This window comes from Myotis daubentonii, chromosome 17 (assembly GCF_963259705.1).
Source record: "Myotis daubentonii chromosome 17, mMyoDau2.1, whole genome shotgun sequence".
NCBI classification, from domain to species: Eukaryota; Metazoa; Chordata; class Mammalia; order Chiroptera; family Vespertilionidae; genus Myotis; species Myotis daubentonii.
The window spans coordinates 23,768,338-23,784,937 of NC_081856.1; positions in this window are offsets into that span (position 1 = coordinate 23,768,338).

Consider the following 16,600-nt stretch of genomic DNA (forward strand, 5'->3'; position numbering starts at 1 on the left):
ATTGGTTTAAGGAGTAGCTGAGGGACGTATATTGTAACCGACTGCTCTAGTTAGAAAAGCATTCTTTTTACGTCTTATTAATTTATTTCTTTTTCATATTTGCAGAGAGGAGTCTCTTTGTGTTTAATTATGTTACACAGCATGAAGAAAACATTCTAAAGTATACTCATTAAAAGACATTGACTTATAAAATACAAGTGGGCACACCAAAATGAACATAACGTCTGATTCAAATAATTTACTGATGATATTAAGATGATTGAAAGTATTCTCTTGTGTCAATGATTTTAAGTACTATATTAAAGTCACTATGGTTCATAATTTGACCACACTGGAGAAGTCACTCCACAATTAATGCTGCTTACTTATTATAATGAGTCATTGTTTACCATCTCAGGCTATTAGCTTAGCTTAGGGTCTTGAGCCTAAAAGCACTATTTTTCGAAAAACACTTAAAGCAATCATAAGTCCATAGAAGCCTTCTGTATAACCTATTTTACTGACAAACAATTACATTTTAGATTGAAGAGGTGAAATGATTAAGAATATTTGACTTAGTTGCCATGACAGCATGCATTTTTCATCAGGCACAGTGTAATTACTACAATTTCAATGATGTAAAATCAAGAAAGATGATAACAAACAGCAGAACCGTGGAGATATTGCCATTGCAACCAGGTTGCCATAGCAACAGTGATAATAATCCCAGTGATAGATGTTTTCTCTTGCTCTTTCCATTTTGTACGGTTATAACATTCAGAGCCAGTTTTTACCACAGCTTTTTATAGTTTATTAGACTGTCAAAATAGTTTATGAGATGTTGTTGCAAAGGAAATGACTGAGTTCCGCAGCCTAATAAAAATGCCAAATACTCTGTTTACATACTGCTCCAGCACTTAACAAACATTAAAAAATTGTATGAAAAATGATTTGATATTGTATCTGTATTAATCAATTTGCAAGGCATAAGCTTTGTCACTGAAGGTCAAATGAATAGTTTCCAAACACTAGTTTGGGAGAGTCTTTTTAAAGTTTATTTTTTTAACATAACATTGGCAACCCTCTTCACCTGGTGAGGCTTATAAACTACCCACAGGAAATACTTTGCACAACTAAAAGATAAATAGTTACAGAAAATTAAAACCACATTTGCTTCTCAAATAGTTTTTTGGGGAAATATTTAAAGTTTATGGCCAGAAGTATTCTAAATTAACTTTTTAAAGACAACAATTTTTGAAGGTCTGACCAAAACTAGGGGATGTTAATGTAACAGGGTCAGAAATGAACACTGTGAGTGTGAATAGTTTGACAAGAAAGCATTTAGTAATACACAATAGCATCAAACTACATCACATTCATACTCACCAGGTAATGAATATAATTCACCGATATATCTGTGCAAATCATTATATAGTTTTACATCTTATGCAAGCTTTTTTTCACTTTCAATGGAAACACATTACAGAGAATGTACTTCAATGCAGACCTACCATGGGTTTTGCCTGTAAGAAAAGGTACCCTAACATGCATGCATTCACACGAACCTGGAGGCTTTATAATTTATTGCCGTCGTGTTGAGTATTCATGAAAAGACTGCAGAAAATTGAGTCAGACATTAAAGCGTTGGGCCCTGCTTATACGCAGCAAACAGAAAGCTCTCTATAGTTTCAAAGATACATGCGATTTTGTGAGTTCACAGGCAGTTTTACCAAAAAGCATAAAGGGTATAGGAGGAAATTTCAATGGTAAGCCCTTCCTCTGTATCCATCCATTTGTCCCCCGCCTGTGTTTTCCATATTAGTGGAGTATTTTGTATCTAGTCAGATTAGAGTTTAGGTTAATTACACTAAGACATTTAGTGTCATGGCCCTAGACCTACTAATACCTGTTATCTTAGCATTGGAAGACAAAGCTAAAGATTTTAGAATTTCCCAAGTTTTTCTTTCTCCTATTTATGGGTGATCTGCTCTTTACTACTTCTGTGTGTTGTAGTTGTTGTTATTATTATTATTATTATTATTATTATTATTTGAGTGGGTATGATTAGCTGAGGCTATAGGGATGTAGAAACAGTTTGAGGTCACTTACCACTCTCTCAGCTTCAGTTTCCTTGAGTGAACAGGTAATAGGAAAGCTTTCCTTGCATGTTGTTGAGGTAAATTTGGGCTTTTGACATAGTAAGGATAATTGAATCTGGAAATGCTGTCCTGGGGCCAGGCGGCACCCCTGACCTTTGCCCATAGCTGCTAAGGTCACACGGGTACCAGGAATTTACCTGTTTGGTCTTGCTGCTAGGATGGGGGGTGAGAAGAAACAAAGAAGATTAGATTTTCATTATCCCTGCCATCAGGAGCAGCTCCATGATGTGAGACAGGACTGTGCATCAGACATCCTCTAACGCATTGCTCATACTAACCTATTTTAGAAAATCATTTACTGAATTACGACTTTTAGCAATATAAGTAGTATGTTAAAATAGTTAATAAGACCTTAAAAGTACATATTACTTTGCTCATTAAATGTAACCCCAACGCTACTCCTGAAAACAAATTAATTGGCATATTTTATGGTCAGTGGCATTATATTTTTGCCTCAAATACTATCCAGTCATTAAGTGAAGCCATCATTGGGGCAGGCTGCTCTCTCTCTAGGAATAGGCACCTGTTCAGAGAAGTGTATCATCTACTTAGAGAAAAATAATATCCCTAAATTTAGCCTGAGAAACCAAATTCGAAGTACTTGAGTGGTCCTCTCTTTCTTACTTTCTTCAGTAGTCCCTCCGTTCTGTACTGTTCTGAGAGTGACAAGTGTGCCATAGTTCCCCACTACATGACAGAGATAACATTTATCTCATCTATTAATAACAAACATCCATAGCAAACTCCTTCCCCAAAGAAGTTGAGGAACTGAAAATATATACACAGATACTCAGAGACATTAAAATAGTAATGAAGGAAAGATCAAAGGCCTGAAAAGAGAAAGGAAGATATAAGATCGCGGGTGGGTTTAAATCCTCAAAAGAAAATTTCTACCATTGCTCAAAGTCAAGTTAGCTTTTATTTCTTTTTTAAGGGAATGTTCTTTATCTATAATCTTAAGAGACTCTTCTGTCCCAGGAAGTAATACTTGTTTCTTAACTTGAATTGCTTTGATGTATGGTTATGCCATCATATGTAACTCACGAAACTGCCCTGCTGGGATGTTCATTATTTAGTATCTAAAGAGCAATAACTCTAATTCTACAGCATTTTAGTTAGTTGTAAAAAGAAATCGATCTTAACAGAACAGCAAGTATCTAGTTTTAACAACTCAGAATACTGTGTACGAAAGGGCAGAGTATGTTATGGTTTTATTTCCAAAATTATTCTCTACTGAGGGTTCAAGGCTTACATTGGCTCCTTTTTTGAGTGATTATATGTGTCCTTAAAATGTATTGAAATTATTTTAAAGCTGATTCTACTCCTTATTCTTTTCTAAAATAGTTCCCTACTGTGAGATTTTCATTTCCACTGCCCTGAGAACTTTATCCTATACAGGCACAAGACCTTCAGGCACATGACAAAAATGATTCAGTCCTTTGTGTGAAGACCTGGGGCAGCTTGATAATTCAAATGCTATACTCTTGTCCCAACACACATATACAAACCCCACACAGCAATCCAGAGAATTCAGAAGGGTGTGTGAATTTGTGAATATCTTGTCTGGAAAATTTGCTTACCTTTCAACTTCAACTGCATGGGTCCGAGTCCCAGCTGAACCACTAAATTAGTGTGAGCCACAGAAACTCAAAAAACACCAATATTCACACTTAAGAGAAGATAATAATAGATATCTCCTCTATCTTATAGGACTTTCATAAGGTTTGAAAAAGGTGAGAGATGGGAAATCATAGAATTAATAATATAATTATATAAATCTGAAGCCAAATAGTTATACTCATCATCATCATCATCATTATCTGTCAGCTGACACCTCCTTGGCTAATTACACAGATTATAGTACATACTGTGGGTTCATAATGTTTGGTCCTAGTGGAACTATGAAATCCTATGAAACTTGGTAATAAAAACACTCAGCAGAAATGCAACTGAAGTGACCTTCACCTGTGGAAGAATTATTACAGTGTTATTGTATGAAATGAAAGAATTCTGAAAGAAAATGTTAAAGGAGACATTGTGTTAAACAATGGGAGGATAAGCAGCATTTTGCTGGTAGTCAGAAGTAAAAAATGCTAAAAATGTGTAACAGGGTAACCTGTGATGTGCCCAACCTGAGTGGGAATAATTCATCTTATTGCATAAGGGGCAGCTCACTTTAAAGAAAACTTGTAAATCAAATGATGACCTTATTTGTAGTTTTCTCCCCTTAATATTTAAGTTTCTTTTGGTGAGCCACCATTATTATTTCACAAAGACAGCCTTGCTTCGAAACACACTTGAATGTCCAACCTTGATTCACCTTCACATTTGTATTACTACCATGGTTTGTCTCCTGTCCTCCAGCTGTGTTCATCCTTTCTGCCATGTGAAACTTTTATGCTGATATCAACAATCCACCTGGAAAGACCCGGGTCTAATTCTATCATCTTGCAAGTTTGTAATTATTGCTCTGAGTTATCATGTTTCTTTAAAACCTGCATCCTGATGAGAATTACCAATTAAATTATTCTAAAAGGCAAGACGGAAAGATCAGAGCTGCTTGCATTTTATTTCACAGTCATTCCAAACACAGTTCTTTCAAGACTTCCAAGCATTGCCAGAGCTTGCAATGTTCAGCTCCAAAGTGGAATGAAGCTCCCAGCCAAGCGCAGTGCAAGGTTTATTTGTATGGTCTTTCTGGTCATTATCCCTTATTTCAAGGAAAACTGACGTGACTACCTCTTGGCTTGTTCTGATTTTAGCTTATTCTCCATTTTCTTTTGCAAATACTCCATGCAGAGAAAAGCTGAACAAATGTTTAACCTTTGCCATGTAAAATCATTTGAGGCTTATTTTTTGTCTATTAGATATTTCTATAGAAATTTAGAGTTCTTATAGGGAGCTTGCTCTACAAATGAAATATGTTTTTTAACATGGACATCTCTGATAGTACCACAGTTTCTAAATTAGAGAAATCTTGGTTTGAAAACCATAGAGATGTTTTACATTGATGATTGAATTTCCAAGTTTTATATAATTATCTTAAAAATAGTTTCAACTACTTCAGAGGAAAAATGGAAGTGGCTATATAGAAATCTTTCTCCTTTCAATATCCTCTCACTTATGTATTTAAATAAAAAACCATGAAATTTTGCTAATATTAAAAATGTTTTACAATATTCTGGCATATGCATTTCTGAGGAAATATAAAATATTAAAACTCAAGATGTAACAATGACTGCTGAAGTTACAAATCACTTCTGTACATCTGGGATTTCACAGTGGATATTTCTGTCTTGTACATTTTGTCTTGTTATATTTCCACCAACTGTTATTCCTTTTGCTCTCATGTAGCTTTATCCTATATCACAGTTTGGAGGAGATGTAGTCTTATAAGACAGAAAGTGTTTCAAGATGCTGAGTACATCTCCTGTTTTCTAGATGAATATTTTAAGGAATTTTGGGAACACCAGATCAGATTACTTCTGAGTTATACAAACAACTTTGATATCCAGGCAGCTCCATAAAGCCTTGCATACTTCATAGCTCCCGTTTTCCTTGACACTTCATCTTTGGTTGTTATTGGTTCTGTATTATTTTCCTAGCCAGAAAATGCAAAGGAAATTGCAATGATTCGTGCCATGTGAAAATTTAGCTATAATATTGAGTGTTCTTTTCTTAGCATTCTCTCAACAGTAAACCAACGGGACTTGATTAGATCATTCTATTAATTTAATGCCAATCTCCTGTTTAAAGACAAAGAAGTCATTTAGCAATTAAAACAAAGATGGGGCGGGGGGGGGAATCAAAGGCATAAAATTCAACTTCAAATGTTTTCTTTGGTTCACTAAGCATATTTGCCATTTTATTGGATTCATTTCCAAGAAGTAGAATGAGGCGATCTGAAATTGTGCTAGAAGGGAGTGCTGAAAATGAGAAATCACATTGTCCAGAAGTCATGCTCCTGGTCTTCTGGTCTGCACTGCTGAAATTCTGAGCGTACCCTCTCTGAGATCTGATAGGTTTCTAATCTCAGCTACATAGAAGTCCCTTCATGTCATGGAAGAATTAGTACACTTTCCCCAAGAAATCTAACTTACTATAACATGATAACAGCTCCTGGTGAAAAACACTGAGGAATCTTGGACAAGTATCTGTGCTTTTAGCTGTTCCTTTATAACAAGATAAAAGTGAACAGGTTCAAATTTAGACACATTATAGGATCACCTTGACTCTTATAAAAGATGTGATGAGCACATTACTTTTACATTAGACCATTTAGTGACAATTACTCTACTGCTTAAAACATATTATATCAAGGTATAACTAGTGATGGTAATTTTAGTTATTAGTTATCTTACTGATAAATCATGGATTATGATTAAGAATCCTAATTCTTTCTTTTCTCTTAATTTAGCATACAATCATCAGCCAAGAAATTATATCAAATATTCTCCTTAATACCTTATTAATCATGGCTTTTTCTTTGCCCTAATGCCACTGCCCTTTGCTAGTCTTTGTCTTCCCGTTACTACCCTCACTTGCTCTAACACATCCTCAACAAAACAAATCAGTGATAACTTTTCTAAGTGACAAATCTAATCTTAACCCATTGCTCAGCATCTTTGGGATGCTCAAGCTTTCTCTTATTCTGAATAAGAGCATGCCATATTTGGACTTCCAAGTTAGGAAAAATGAAAAACTAGTAGAAAGCCAGAACTCTAAACCAGGAGAACTGAGTCATGACAATAAAACCAAATCCAGATTCCATAACGGGATTTGGGATCAGTAAGATTTGAAAAAAAAACAACATCAATGTGGGTTTCATGCTGAGATTAAGATAAAAAAAAAACCAGGCCTTGTCCTAGGTATTCAAGGTGGGATTCCCAGACCAACAATATCAGCACCACCTGGAAGCTCGTTAGATGTAGGCATTAGAAACTGTGGGGAGGAGGCCCCAACAACCTAAGTTTTAACAAGCCAGTTAGATGATTCTGATGCCTGCTGCAGTTTGACAACCACTGTCCTAGAGAATGGGATGAGCCTTAGCCTGCAAGTTGGAATTAAGGGTCCCAGCTGATGGGAAAGACATTCTACTGCATTTGGGAAGAAGGGTTTTTATCCCGGGAGCACTTAAAGCTGTGATTCCTGTCCAGGCTGCACATTATAATCACATGGGAAACCTAAAACCACTGATGCCCAAGTCTTATCACGAGCCAGTTACATCAGAACGCGTGATGGTGGGGCCCTGGCAGGGAGGGGCTTTAAACGTAGTCCAGATGATTTTGAAAGCTGCTGATTTAAGGGGATCTGACCTTCCCCTTAGATCTTATACTGACCAACTGAGTAAAAAAACATTGTGCCTCCATTTCTAGGATCATGTTGCTGCTTTAAATCTAGACCAGTTTAAATAACCACATCCTAGAGCCAGCCCTGGTCACCCTTGCTCAACTGCAAGGCCATGGCACTGCTCAATGCCAAGGGCATCTGTCATATGCCCCCATATGTCCCATTGGGTGCAGCTCTCCTGAGCAGTGCTGGTGAAGTGCTTGTATATACTCCTACTCTTACCCTGCCCTCTGCTCCAGGCTGCGTCATACACAATGAGATTAGCAACTGTAGTCATACCTTACATTTTAAGTCAGGCTGCAAGACGCAAAGTAAGACCTTGTTCTGTGTCCCATGACATGGCTCTCCTCTTCCTAAAGTTGTATTTTACTGCTTCCGATCTGAAGTCATAAATCACTCCTAACTAATCTTTCATAGTTTGAAATTGCTTTTAGTAATAAAACAAACAGGAAAAACATACCTTTGGTGTTCTTTTACCAACCTCTTCTAAATCATGACAAATATTAATTTATCCGAAGAAGAAGGAACTATCAACTTTGTAATTGATCTTTAATTTTAAACAACCATCATTAATACATCATATAACTTCCTAGGTTTAACCATGAAATGATATAATTTACACAATGAAAATTGGAAATTTTACAACTGAGAGCATGGTCTTGCATATTGCTAAACAAAGTGTGATCCCCAGACTAGTTAATTGATGCCCCTTGAAAGTATGTTAGAAAAGCAGAATCTTATACCCAAGCCTGTCCTAAAGATGCAGTATTTAAATCAGAAATTTTATTTTAACAAGATCCCCAGATAATCTTGTTGCATATTAAGGTCTGAGAAGCATTGGTATTGGAAATGCTGAAGAAATTGTTTCAAATTCAGATTAGAGAACCAATTTTCCATGGTAGCTATCAATCCCCCAAATATTTGACATGCTAATTAAAATTACAAATAAATTGGACTTTTCTCCCTCATTTAATAGAAAATAAGCTTGCAATTAATATACATGAAGGAAAACCATGGTTTTAGAAGGTTAGACCTTATACAATTGTTCTCTGCCACAGAGCACATAGCCTCCAGTTCCACAGGCAGACTGCACATTGCAGGATATAGGGCAGCGCAGGTCAAGAAGGCAACTGCTGTCACCAGTGCTGGGCCAGCGCCCAGAATGTAAAAGCACTTCCTTAATTATGCCATTCAACAAACATGATGCATATGCAAAATGTCAAAAATAGGGTTAGGTGATAGGAAGACTAACTTTCAGTTGTTCAGATTTTGGATACAGGCATGGGAACAGTGAAAGGCAGCATGGTAAGTATTTTAATAAAGTCATGCACTGCTATTATGGGGGCTAAGAAGAGGAAGCCCTAAATTGGCTTTAGGAATAACTTCTGAGAAAGGGTGAGAGTTAGGGGTCAATTCAGATACCTGGAGGTGAGTGTAGTTGAATTCCAGAATGATAAAATCATCTTCTATGGGTTATGGGAAGTCTTTTCAGAACCATGAGCCTTGCAGGGGATCTCAATAGTCAGGATTATAATTGGAAAATAAGTGGTGTTTGAAGGAGAGGCAGAAGTTGTTGAGAGGTAGGCTACATATGGAGAAACAAAACCTCAGAAAGAACAATAATACTTTCTTCTCTTATCACTGAAAAAGGTAGGTAAGTAGATTATAGGTGAGGAGGCAATTATATTTTGTGCTTGAGAGCTCCTAGTTTCTCAGTGAAAAATAATGCAAGTTCTTTCAGAAAAGAGTAAGATGGACAGAGAAGTATAGAAGAGGAAAGAACAGCAAATCAGAATTGTTAGTTTATATTTTGGTAATGTGGCATGGAATTTACAAGGGACATTGCAAAGGTGGTAGTGAGAGTTCATGTGTGTTTGAAAATCATGACTTTGTAGTATCAACAATGCTCTAGGTTGTGTGTTTCATGTAAAATGTTCAGCAGTGCAGATGCTGGAATTAATTTAAAGGCCACAGTTGTGGTGTGAGTACAGAAGAAAGACAAAGGTGGAAAGATTTTGAAGATGTTGTCAACAGTAACTGAAGCGATATAGTACGTGCTTCTCAAACTTTCATGTGTTCATCACCTGGAGATCTTGTTAAAATGCAGATTTTTGATTCCAAAAGTCTGGATTGGTGATGCCAAGTCCTCATTTCTAACAAGCTCCCAGATGATGTTCCTTATGGAGTTCCATAAGCCACACTTTGAATAACAAGGTCTTAAACCGAATACGGGAAGAAATGAAACTCAAAGTGTTGATGGCCTTGATAAAAGGAAGGGATAAATTTACTGAATGTCAAAAAGTCTTTATACCATTGTATGACCATTAGGATGGCTATTACATAAATATATACTGGTGAGGATGTGAAGCAATTTGGGGACCCTTGTGCACTATTGGTGGGAATGTAAAGTGATGCAGCTGCCTTGGAAAACAACATGGTAGTTCCTAAACAAGATTTAAAGATAGAATTACCAAATGGCCCAGCAATTCCCCTTCTAGGTATACAGCCAAAAAAGCGGAAAGCAAGAACTAAAGCAGATACGTATACACACATGTTTCATAGCAGCAACCAATATAATAAAGAGGTAATATGCAAATTGGCTGTCATGCCCTCTCACAAGATGGCCACCCCCATGTGGTCACAAGATGGCCACCACAAGATGGTTGGCAGGGGAGGGCATTTGGGGGGACCAGGCCTACAGTGGAGGGCAGTTGGGGGCAACCAGGCCTGCAGGAGAGGGCGGTTGGGGGTGACTGGGCTGGCAGGGCAGGGCATTTGGGGGCAACCGTGCCTGCAGGGGAGGGAGGGCAGTTGGAGGGAACCAGGCCTGCAGAGTATGGCAGTTGGGGGCAACCAGACCGGCAGAGGAGGGCAGTTGGGGGCAATTGGGCCGGCAGGGGAGCAGTTAGGTGTCCATCAAGCTGGCAGGGGAGTGGTTAGGGGCAATCAGGCAGGCAAGCAGGTGAGCAGTTGGGAGCCAGCAGTCCCGTATTGTGAGAGGGATGTCCAAATGCCGGTTTAGGCCCGATCCCTGTGGGGTCCCAGATTGGAGAGGGTGCAGGCTGGGCTGTGGGACCCTCCCCCCAAATGTACAAATTTTGTGCACTGGACCTCTAGTTATTTAGAATAACCAAAGGTTGGAAACAACCCACATGTCCATTGATGGATAATTAAATAAGAAAAATATAGTGTACACATACAATGGAATATTATTCAGCTTTAAAAAGGAAAGAAATTCTGACATGCTACAACATGGACAACCTTAAGGACATCATGCTAAGGGAAATAAACTAGACAAAAAAAAAGACAAATATTGTTATGCTCTCACTTATACAAGGTACCTAGAATGGTCAAATTCATAGAGACAAAGTAGAAAGGTGGTTCCACAGGCTGGGGGAGAGAGAGGAAGTTACTGTTTAGCAGGTACAGAGTTTCATTTTGGGATGATGAAAAAGTTCCTGGAAACTAATGTTCAGAACTGTCTTAACAGAGAAATGGGTTTGTTGGTTCAACTCTGCTCTGTCCCAGATTTTAATTGGCATTATATAAAATCTTCATACCACAGGCTCTGTTTGATCAGGATAAGCCAAGAGCTTGGACTAGGTCAGCACAAAGGTATTAGTTCCATCAGGTTCACACGATGTCTTGCTCCTCTCATGATCTCATTCATTCTCTCATTTCTATGAATTTATATACCCAAAAGAAGAACAAGAGACATTGGAATCAAAAGCAAAGGAGTGAGAATGTTAAATATCATTTATTTGCTAAAGGAGGTTGAAATGCCTGAGAAGATTGGCCTATGGCATGGCAAAGTAATCACAGAGTCTATGTAGTTACCTCTGATATGTGATTCTAAGATTACCTTGTCTGAAAAGGGAATCTTTTAAAAATAACCAGCACCTGTCTGCAAACTATATTTTAAGAAGTTCTGAAGATGAGGTAATAATGATGAGGAAACTAAGATAGAATAGACTATCTAAAAACATCCCTAATCAGATTTTCTTTCAAGGTGCTTGATGCTACCCTTATCTAAAGAGATTAAAACATTTTAATCATCTACTCTTATTATTTAATTAGAATGACTTTCAGGCATTTTTCACTTGAGGATATCTATATCTTTAAATATATGCATATATTATCCTGCATTTATGCATAATGCCAGTCACTTCAGTGTGATCCTAAATAGGCATAAAATTTCTGATCCTGTTAAAAAAACAAACTTCTCCTTCCCCCCCCAACACCCATGTGGTTCTAAAAATTATTCCAAGTTATGTAAATTCTATTTTGAAATGTGGGAATAAGGAGAAAGTCCTCTCTGTTTCCCAACATACATGTAGTCCTAAGAGAGACACTGTTTGTAATTCAGATTCACCTCTGGTGTCATACCAAACCTTACTGGTTTATGAATCAAATGACCCCAACTACTTAATTCTGACTTAACCACTCTTAACAGAAACTAACGTAATTAGATCCAAAAGCATCTCTCAAAACCCTGACAGACAGTATTTATATTCTTATCAATTTAAGACAACAGAATAGATATAGGCAAGCAATAAGCACCTCAAAGACACTTTGCTACATCTATTATATTATATACAAAACATAATATTGTTAGCAAGGCTACCTGATAGGATAAAATACAGCTTATCTCATGGAGTAGTCTTTTTGTCTATTTAGAATCCATCCTTTTTTATCTGCCCTTGATCTACAAAGCCATCCAAGGAAAATTTCCAGTGTGGTTAGCTAAATCCCTGCAGTTATAAGTTACTCCCTAAAAGTAACTTTGGCACTTTTGAAGGCTCATTAAATCTTTCTGAGCCCTCGAGTATCACTAAGAAAACTGCTACAATAATTCGCTAAATGGTATCCTCGGGACCTTAAAAAGTTCTTGTTCTTTACAAGACTAACTTACTCTGAAAAAGAAATTCACTTCCTACCAAGATATGGCTAAGTCCTTTGTTTATTTTCAATACAGACTTAAAGGGGTTAAATCAATTATTTGTTTCAGACATACACTGTAATCTTAAAACTACTATTTTTGACTATCAGAGTTATTTAAAAACCAAAAAACCAACAAAGCAACAACCTGGCTGTCCTCTTCTCCTAGTCAGTCTGCCCACTGGGAGAATCATCTATTTAAATGGTATGAGGAGTCTGGTCTGCCTTTAATTCCAAATTGGCTGTCCTGGAAATGCATCAGCTGTTTCTTTAAGGCTCAAAGAAGTTTTATAAACATTGTTCGAAGTTTAAGTGAAACTAGAACTATCTTCAAACTCTTAAATGACATAATCTAAATAAACTACACTAAGATCTCTAAAGGAATTTCCATTACAGTAATGGAAGCAGAGATGAAAAGCTGCATTAAAAGTTATATGATCTTGCTTTAGTGCTTTCCCAGTGGATGTATTTGCTAATTTACCTCTTCTACCATCTTGTACTACAGTCAACCAAATAAAGCATAGAATCAGCTCATGTGGCTTTATTTGTCTAAAACATTCTCAAAAACAACAACAAAATAGTTTTGTGGAAGTAGCAGTTAAAGAAGAAACAGGAGAGAGATGGGCCTAAAAATTCATGCACAGATCAAAATTAAAATCACAAGGAGAAAATAAATGGGATTCCTTGAACAGCCCCCAACCTCCTGACCTGAGATTTACAAAGGGGACATTGGAATCTGGGCCTGCTGCAGTCGGTAATATGCACGTTACAAACATACAGGTTTGGGAAGTTCTGGCATGAAAAAGAGTCGTAAAAACCTGGCACAGACAACACCACTCCCCATCCTCACACACATGCACCCAGACCAGGGCTCAATTGCAACAGACCAATAGATTGTTAGATTCCCCAAATAACTTGCCGGATATCACAAAATCAGCAAAGTAGCTTGTACCTGACTCATAAGACACTAGCGATTTTAGTATGACAGAGCTTTATAAAGCTGCAGATGGTATAAATTTATTTCATTTATCTTTCTGGTAACTAAAATTTACAGGTTATTAAAGGGAAACTCACAAAGATGAAATAACTTAGTAAATGGCAGAGTCAAGGTCAGGGAATGCTGTTTTAGCTGATTCCAGAATCCATATTCATTCTACTACATTGTGGCATCTAGGGAAGTCTCCATGTACTTTGGAGCATTCAGTATAACTCAAGTCTATACGATCTTTTCTTTCTGTGAGCATAAGTGATAAAGGCTTCCTAGGACCTAAAAATAGGAACATTATCAAATAAATGCAGAAAACACTGAATCAAATGCATTAGTCCTGTAGGACTCTGCAGAGCCTTTAGTGTTCTCATGTGTCCTGTGAATCCCCACGATATAGATATGGGAAGCTTTGATTTCCTCTGAAGGGCTTATTATAGGACCCGTGTTCCAAGAAATACACTTTAGGAAATTAATCTGCAAAATCTTGCTAGCCTAGTTCAAGTCAAATATTTTATGGTGAATTTGTATATCTCCATTCCCATCCGTGTTATAGTGATTTAAAGTTTAGTTCTCAGAGATCAAACTAAATCCCCTTGAGTGCAAGAACTGTAAGACTCATTCTTCTCCTCTGTAACTACAAGTATTGAGAGCGTTTATGGAGATGAGAAATGTCAGAGCAGAAAACTGACACTTCCTTACTTCCCCACTTGGAGGCCTGGAGCAGTGAAATTATTTTTAACACTTCATCTGGAGTTTGGGAACCTATAGTCAATTCAGAAGAAGCCCTTCTCCTGTTTCTTTTACGCATTTGTCCGCTTCTATCTCCCTCTGCTATTCAACTTTGTTTTCCCCAACTCACACTTCAGGGATTGCTATTTCCTTGTCATTTCCCCCCACTCCAAAGTCATATGTTTGAATTCTATACAGAAATAGATGGGGACACGGTTGCTTCTGAAGAGTTTTCTTGAAAGCTATAGGTTAAATTTAGAACATCATTGAAAGCCTTGATCTAAGAAAAATTCAATCTCTTAATAAACTCTGTGTATACAAATAGTGACAACAGCTTGCCAGTGTTGTGGGGAGTGATATACTAGTGGCATACTATAGCCTCTGGGTGATCTTGGGCCAGGTACTAACTTCTATGTCTTATTTTTCCCATCTTTAAAACAAGGATAATAGAAATATCTACCTCCTATGATTGTTTTATGTATAAACAAGATAAAATATAAAAGGCACATTAGAACAATGTCTAGTCCACAGTCATTACTCAATAAACATTAGCTGCCATTATTTTCACAATGATACTCTATTCCACAGAAATGCCAGCATCATTCACACTTGATGATGGAATGAAAGGCTAATTCAGGTAGGTCCACAGTGGGAGTAGTGTAGTGTAGTCAGAAAGGGCTGCAGGTGAGAACACTTGGCCAATGGAACCAAATCTTACCTTGTGCATTAGGTGGGAACTCTCCCTACATCTTAAGTAGAACTCTCCTTAATTTTAAGTATTTAAGAAAATCATTCTTTTTTTAAAAAATATATTTTATTGATTTTCCACAGAGAGGAAGGGAGAGGAATAGAGAGTTAGAAACATTGATGAGAGAGAAATATCAATCAGCTGCCTCCTGCACACTCCCTACTGGGTATGTTTCTGCGACCAAGGTACATGCCCTTGACCAGAATTGAACCCAGGACCCTTGAGTCCACAGGCCGACACTCTATCCACTGAGCCAAACCGGTCAGGGCAAGAAAATCATTCTTGACCAATGCTTTCTTATATCCATTAGTTTTATCTTAGAACAGATTCTTATAAATTAAATTATTGGACTATGGGAGAACTAAATTCAAGCTCATATTTTAAGATTTTGCTTCATACTGAAATTTTCCCTCAAAAAGAACTGGCCAAGCTTGCTCCCATCAGCAGTATACATGAACAGCTATTTTCTTATCACCTTGACCACACTAGGTTTCCCATATTCCTATATTTTCAAACATTTTCTATTTAATAAATAAAAATGTCTACCCATTGATTTTATTTGGTTTTGATTGCTAGTTAGGTTGAACATTTTTACATATGCCTACTGAATATTTGCCTCCCTTTGGTGAATTGCCTATTCATAGCATTTGCCCATTTTTAAATAATTGATTGTATATATTTTTTTCTTTTTTGGATCCTGACTATTCTTATTTATTTGGAAAAGCCTCCACATCAAATATATGTGTTTTTTCCAAGTTTATAATTTCTCATGTTACATTTTTTCATTTATATATTTTAACATTTTATTTTCAAATTATATATTTACATTTTATTTTCAAATTAAAGACAGAGCATCAAACAATGAGTTACCTTCTGACTTTAATGGAAATATATCTAGATATAACTCTATAGTAAACTCAACTTGAAATATATTATTTACTATATAAGGGAATATAACATTCTAACAAGATAGTTTAGTACATTGAGCCATTAAAATTATTATATTATTACATTTCTTAATAAAATGTTCAGTTGTACTCATCATAAACACTACTTATTAGTTTTTTAACATAATGATGATTTCAGTTTCTACTTTAGTTTTTGTTCATATTTTTATAAATGACAGAGGCCCACACTTAACATTGTTTTGAAAGTTTTTATAAATTAAAAATAAATAGGAATTATAAATATTTATACTTAGTTTTGTTTTTTTAAGAATATTCTTTTTTAGAGAGTGAGGACAGAGAGAGAGTGAGAGAGAGAGAGAGAGAGAGAGAGAGAGAGAGAGAGAGAGAGAGAGAACATTGAGGTAAGAGAAACACTTCAATTGGTTGCTTTCTGCACACACTTCAAGTGGGGAATAAACCCACAACCTAGGCATATGCCAGAAATCGAACTGGCATATGGGTATATGGGACTACACTCTAACCAATTGAGTCACACCAGCCAGGGCTATACTTAAACAGTGCTATAAATGGTATATCCTACAACACACTAGAGAATTAATTGAAAATATGTTGGAATTGATAAGGCAATTTAAGTTCAACGTTTAAAAAAGATAATCTCATAACAGGATTTATTTTTGAAGTAACAACACAGTAATGTTTCATTAACATTTTCTCAATCTTAGTTGATTTCTTAGAATTAAAATTATGCATTTTAATATAAAATCATCCATTTCTTGAAGATTTTCTCATTTAATAGAATATA